The following is a 6457-nucleotide window of genomic DNA, read 5'->3' as shown; positions in this document are numbered from 1 at the left end:
GTCCTAGTCTGCAAGCGATTCTCAGCAGGCCGTGATGTCCACTGGTCTCTATTCTGTGTCACTGGAAAGAAGGCAACACATCGAGCGGTTCGGAGTTCAGGCTTCGGTTTAGGCCCAGGCCCTACTACCTGCGGCTTTGGGAAATGCCCTGAAGTCTTCTCAGTCTGTTTCCTCACAGGTAAAAATAGAGATTATATCAGTATTAACCTGTTAGGGCTGGCGTGAGAGTTAAATAAAATCATGCGTGGCGATCCACTGCGCATGGTGACTGGAACATTCGATAACGTTTTAAATCCTCGTTGCTTCTCATTATCCTCTATACCGATGCTGTATTCTCCGAGGCTGAGCAAACGCTGATGTAAAGTAGCACAGTGGCCTTCGGGGCCAGGAGCAATTGCAGTCACCGTAATAAAAGGGAGGACAGAGGCAGCTTCAACAAAAAAAAGTTTCTCTGAGGGAAGACGAAGGACTAACAGTGAGCAAACCTTCCACTCAGCTCCTTGCACACCGGGATAAGTCTCCCTCGGTCTCCATCTGGAACCTACCACCGCGAGCACAGAACTAACCTTCTGAACAACAGGAAACCCAGCCCTATTCCTGAGCGGCTCTGTCATTACTTTACAGACAGAAATTCTTTTTCTCCTGAAATTCTAAGAGAATAGTATGCTAAGCCCTGGTAGACCTTGCAATCCAGCTTGAACAATTCCCAATCACGGCCAATCTCGTTTCATGTGCTCTCCCACAGTGGTCCCCCGTGATGCAAATCCAAGGCATCATCATGTCACCTATAAATATTTCAGCGTGCACCTCTGATAAAAGGCCCAGGACTTGGTTTTCACACTCCACTTGTTTCCCCCTGTTTAATTGACAGTATTGTTTTCCTTTCTTCGTAATCTAATGGTTCATCTCAGAGGATGGTGTCTTAGAAAGGAAGAAATGCAATAGCACACTCATAAAAATACCCCCTAAACTACGTGCTTAACCACCTGTTTACCTACTTTCCTCTACAAGTCTATATGAATGAGAACATAAAAATAAATTTAAATTAAATTAAGCATGTAAGTTCTGAGAGAGCAACAGAGATAGTTCTGAATACCTTAGGATACCGCCTGGAAAGTCTTAAAAAAAATAAATAAAAATCACATAAGCATTTTATCACACTAGTTACAGAAGCATACCGACTATGGAGTATGAAGCTTGATAGCCTCAGGATGAAGCTGTTTCTCCTTTAATAACGCTTCCATAGTGAAAATCCTTCTTTATCATCTCTGGTGTCCTCACTCATCACTCTGGCTTTGATAAGTTTTCTAAATGGAGATAAAAGAAATGGCATCGTGTACTGAATGGGACGAGAGGAAAGAGGGGGACTTGTGGTGTCCCCAGTAGATTGGGAAGACACATAATTTAGTCAGATGTGGGATAGCTGGTGAATTTATGCACTGTTTCTGTTTTAGCTAGTTTGACAGGCGAACAAATCTTCTGGATATTTTTAGACCTGCATCATAAACAAGATTTGTAAAAGTCTGATGTGACTGGGGATCTTGGCATCTAGGACTAGCTGTGTGACTCTGAGCAATCAGCTGAGGAGTCTCTGAACCTCAGTTTCTTTGTATTAGAAAAAGGCAGACTCAGGGGTTAACTCGTAATGTAGAATGCGACCTCCACGAGGGCTGAGATTTTTGACTGTTTTGTTCACTGCTGTATTTGCAACACCTAGAGCAGCGTGTCTGACACACAGTAGGTGTGCAGTAGATGCTGAATGGATGAATGATGGATGGATGAATTTCAGTTTCCAATCTCTGGGACAAACTGTGGAGGAGAATTTACTCCTAGTAATCGGAACTCGTCCAAATACGCACGCTAAACAGTGTGTGCACGAAATAAATGATGCTTCTCATACATATGACTTACCACTTTTCAAATATGCATAGGTTCTTTTGTGGCTGATAAAAATTTTAAACCGTATGATTAGTATTATGTAGCACTTTGTGAAATTCTTCGACAATATGAGCAATCGTTACATAGCACTTAGTTTGTCAGCTACTCTAAGCACTTCATATTACCTGACTGACTCTTCACGACACCCTATGAGGCGGACACTTTAATTATCCCTATTTTGCACATGAAGACACTGAGGCAGAGAGATGAAGTGATGGATGGAATCGAGATTCAAATCCAAGCAACCCGGATACAGAGACCCTGCTCTACCCTGCGGTGCTTTATTAAGATTGCCGAGGTGGCTTCTAGACTAAAATGACGGCTAGGCTCATGGCCAGCCCATGAATGCTGTGATTCCACATGAGTCCTAATCCCTACATCAGTGACATTAAAACAGCAGTGCAAAGTACATTCGGAGAAACATTGGCTGTTTCTCCTGAGATCCATGGAGGTGATGTAGAAAGTTTTCTCCGATTAGAGATTAGGAAGGATTTCCTTTGTTTAGAGATTAGGAAACTGTGGCATACCATTCCCAGAAATTCGGCCAAAAGTCTGAGGTCGAAGGAATTTGTAGGCCCAACCACAAGGCCTGTTCTGGTTTTAGCAGCCGCTTCTCTTCCTTCGGGGGCAAGTCAGGTTATTTCAAGCTGTGGTTTATTCCAGGTCCCTGTGGTCAAGGGCAGTCTACTGACATGTTTAGCCCACATCGTGCACTGAGCCAGTCGAGTGACACTGACTTATGACCTTCCCCCTTGGGACTCTCATAAACCACAAGTTACGACACCCAAGAGAACCCTGGAGAGAGTCAAAGCTTGGAATTAATTTTATTTTTGGCCTAATGGTTTCCTCTTCTCTCATTTCTGATCAGTCCTTTCTCAGCAGCTGCTTCTGGAAGCCAGCGAGCTTCCAGTTCCTTACACAACATTACTTAGCCTCATTATTCGAAGAAAAGTAGGAAAGCTAAAGTTAAGCTCTTTCTCCTCTAAGAGAAAAAAAAAAAAATCCTAGGTAGTAATTACTCCATTGTCTGAAACGACACTCTTAAGTATTATCTTTCCATCAAAATTAGTCAGTACAGAGGAAGTGGCAGCACAAGGGAGTAGGTAGAATAAAATACTGTTTTCCTGTAGCTGCTGGTCAAAAGAGATCATTTAAATGTTGCTACCTACTTTGAAATGCAAAAGTGTCCATTAATTCTTGACCATAACAAGATTAAGTACCTGAATGTTGTTTTTCTTATTTGGGGCCCCAAAGTGACAGCCTTCTGCCTGTTTTGTAGTGTTATATCAGGGGCTCTTCACTGATTGGTTCCCCGTCCTGAAATGCTGGCCCGATAACAGGAACTCTGCCTCCTCCGGCCCTCTTTTATTCCCATCGTGGTGACATTCATAAGACAGTCTATAAATAATTTCTCACACTGTCTCACTTTATCTTTTTGGCCAAGACGAGGAAGGTAGAAAAGACAGTGGAATGGAGATGTAAAGTTGAGAGATCTGTGTCTCTTCGGCACCCAGAAGTTCTTCCTCTCAAATCCTGAGTGTGGATTGGAAAGGACTTCTAATCATTTACATCAAAGGCATTTCCGTGTTTTATCTCTGGGAAGACAGGGCAGAACAGAAATTGGTCCTCACCCCTGTATGTATGCTCCAATCCCATCCCTCCCTTTAGTACAGGCAATGCTTGGACACCTCCCTTCCTGATGGAAGTTGCTAGGCACTCTTCTTATGATGAGGTCAGACTTTATCACAGCTCACGCCGGGGGGAGAAGCAGGTGCTGCGGCATCGGCTTTAGGTAAGTAATACTGAAGCTAATCTCATTCAGAGGAGTTCGGATGCTCAGGCCTCACACATTGCTCTATTGGAGAAGCTTTAAACTGGATCGTATCTGAGAGAGCCAGTTTCTCTCATCAGCCCTGGTCTCCTTCCTCCCTCTCTCTCCTTCTGGCTTTCAAAATTACAGACAGGGACATTTATCTGTAGATAGTTAAGGCCCTGTTGAACTTCCTCTTCACACTGTAACAGGGTAGATCTCGTTGAAGACCAGGACACAGATGGTGCCTTCTCTCAAATACACCAAATTACCTCCCTAGATATTACTATTGGGAAGAGTGGTCGAGCTTAAGGCTGATATGGAAGAGTATAAATAAATGAACGAATGGAGGCCATATATTCAGTATACTATAGCAAGAGAGTCAGCCACCATCACATGCATTTGGCAGAGACTCAAAAGCGGGCAGAGGAGTGGGAAAGCTGTAGAGTAGAAGGAAGGGGTGGTTGAGGTGTGATCTGATGGGAGGTTGCACCACGGGGAAGCTGGAGGAGGGCTAGCTACAATTGGAGCATCCTATATGACTGGTTAGGGGTGCATTTTTGGCTAATTCGTCCTGAACTGGAAGCAGGGATTAAAAATAGGGAAGCTGACCGTCACTGGCCAAGCCCCAACTATCCCTGGCCTATTGCTGCAGAGGTTGTGTTTTGGCTTCTCAGGCTGGTTGCTGCAGAGACTGTGTGTCAGAGCTTTGTTGTCACGTATGGTCTGGCTGTTGTCGGCTTGTATATTCAGTCTCTCAGGAAGGACGGCTAAGGAATGCAGCCCATCTCCAGTCTCCCAGAGGAGACATCTGTGACGTGGTTATAATGAGTCTTCCTTCTCCTTCCATATATCACAGAGTTCTCTCCTTGAGAAACCTCACATTCACTCTCTTCCTTCCACCAAGGTCTGGTCCGGACGCATCATCTCCTCTCCGGGAACTGCCGAAACCCTGACCTATCTTGACTCTTCCCTTCATTCTCCTGACCTTTAAGTCCTTCCAGCAAACTGGCCACCCTGAGGCTAATCATGTCCAAACCAGCTGCTTTTTGTGACACGCAGGCCCAAAGTAAATCCAAAACAACACCTAACATGGCTCTATCGTAATCAGTCAAGATCGAATTTGCAAAGCCTTCTGCCTGACTGTCAAAGTCTCCTCATGGTCTGGTCCACGTTGCCAACCCGGCCTGACTCCTCCCATGCCTGGAGACTACTCTCTCCCGAGCTCTCCCGCACTGTGGACAGTAACTTCTGCAAGGAAAGGCCTGGAATAGCCTCCAGGTGGGCTATGGGCTCGCTCCTCAGTTTCTTGACGATGCATGGCCACGGGCTGTACCCTCACACCTGGTAGTCACCACACAGAAATATGTATTAAGATCAATCCCAATTCGTCTTTTAGATTTTTTTTTTGGTATTTTCTATTTACAAACATTTTTCATATTCATCATTTCTTACGACTTTCATAACAAACCTGGGAGGAAGTTTAATGCTATTTAATATTGTTTCCACTTTATGGGTGAGAAAATTCACGCTTTAATAAATTAAGAGATTTACCCCAATAGTAAAAGTGAAGAATAAATTAGTAGACAATATTTTCGCAGTCTCAATTCTTAGAGCTCTGATCTGGGTATTCACTTAACACTTATATATATTTTTTATCACTGCTATAGAACACTTGGGCAATACAGAAAAGGGTAAAAATAGAAGGAAAAAAATCACCTATAATCATGCTTCCCTATAGCTTCCCAGTTAACATTCTGCATATTTCTTTGCAGTTATTTTCCTACTATTTTAAAATAACAGATCCCAAACTACATATAATTTGTATTACTCTTTGTTAGTTAAATATATAATTGGCCTCACAACCCTACTTTCCAGGGTGCAAGAGTAGTTGATTCTGTCTTTATTAATGACACTAGGCGCTCCTACGCTCAGAGTAGCCTTCCCGGCAGGAATCCAAGAAATAGAATCACCCTAAATCACAAGACACCCAGTTAAATTTGAATTTCAGATAAATAACAAATAATTTTTAAATATAAGTATGTCCCAAATATTGCACAGGATAGACATGCTTATAAAAAGTTATTCGTCGTTTATCTGAAATTCGGCTTCAACTGGGTGCATTTTTATTTGCTAAATTTGGCAACCCGACCAGGAAAGCAACATCATCGAGGTACTGACGGCATGAATGGAGCTGTCCCACTTCATGGGCACAGTGAGGGGAACGAGCATTCCCATCAAGACCACAGCTGCCCAGCAGCCAGGTCTAGATGTGGTCAGACCAGCAAATGACGGCCGAACGCACACAGCCGGCCAAATTGTGAGACTCAGGACCTTTCCCAATGACGTGGAACTATTACGATTACAGAGATTTCAACAACTGGAGAAATTTTAATAATCAGAGCAGTTTTAACTGTCAGAATATTTTTTTAAACCATAAGAAACTACGAGAACCAGCACAGATAATAGTGCTATTTAACCCTCCCCCCCCAAAAAAAAAAACAAACAAAGTCTGGCTTAATGCTATTGACATAAAGAAACATGAATTCGGCGAAGGAAAACTGCATGAGTAGAAACTGGCTGCAGCCTGGCCAGGCGGGGCTTCATCTGCCCGCAGCCTCTGACCCTGCCGTGCCTGCATACCTCGCCTCCACCGCCTCCCTCCAAGGTCCTCAGAGGACCTCTCAGCGTCTCAAACACTCTGTTCAA

General features: G+C 43.7%; 1 long non-coding RNA gene across 1 annotated transcript; it reads right to left on the bottom strand.

Moving 5' to 3' along the window:
- LOC111740982 lies at window positions 1–6416 on the bottom strand. Its single transcript, XR_002780819.1, has 3 exons — window positions 6392–6416; window positions 1179–1307; window positions 1–61 (listed from the first exon to the last, which is right to left on the bottom strand). It is a non-coding gene; the product is annotated as an uncharacterized LOC111740982 (long non-coding RNA).
- Between the last annotated feature and the right edge of the window lie 41 nt (window positions 6417–6457).

The sequence above is a fragment of the Pteropus vampyrus genome, unplaced genomic scaffold (genome assembly GCF_000151845.1).
Source record: "Pteropus vampyrus isolate Shadow unplaced genomic scaffold, Pvam_2.0 Scaffold71, whole genome shotgun sequence".
In the NCBI taxonomy this organism is placed as follows: domain Eukaryota; kingdom Metazoa; phylum Chordata; class Mammalia; order Chiroptera; family Pteropodidae; genus Pteropus; species Pteropus vampyrus.
Note: the sequence above shows the minus strand (reverse complement) of the source record. Positions and strands in the feature narration are given on the sequence as shown.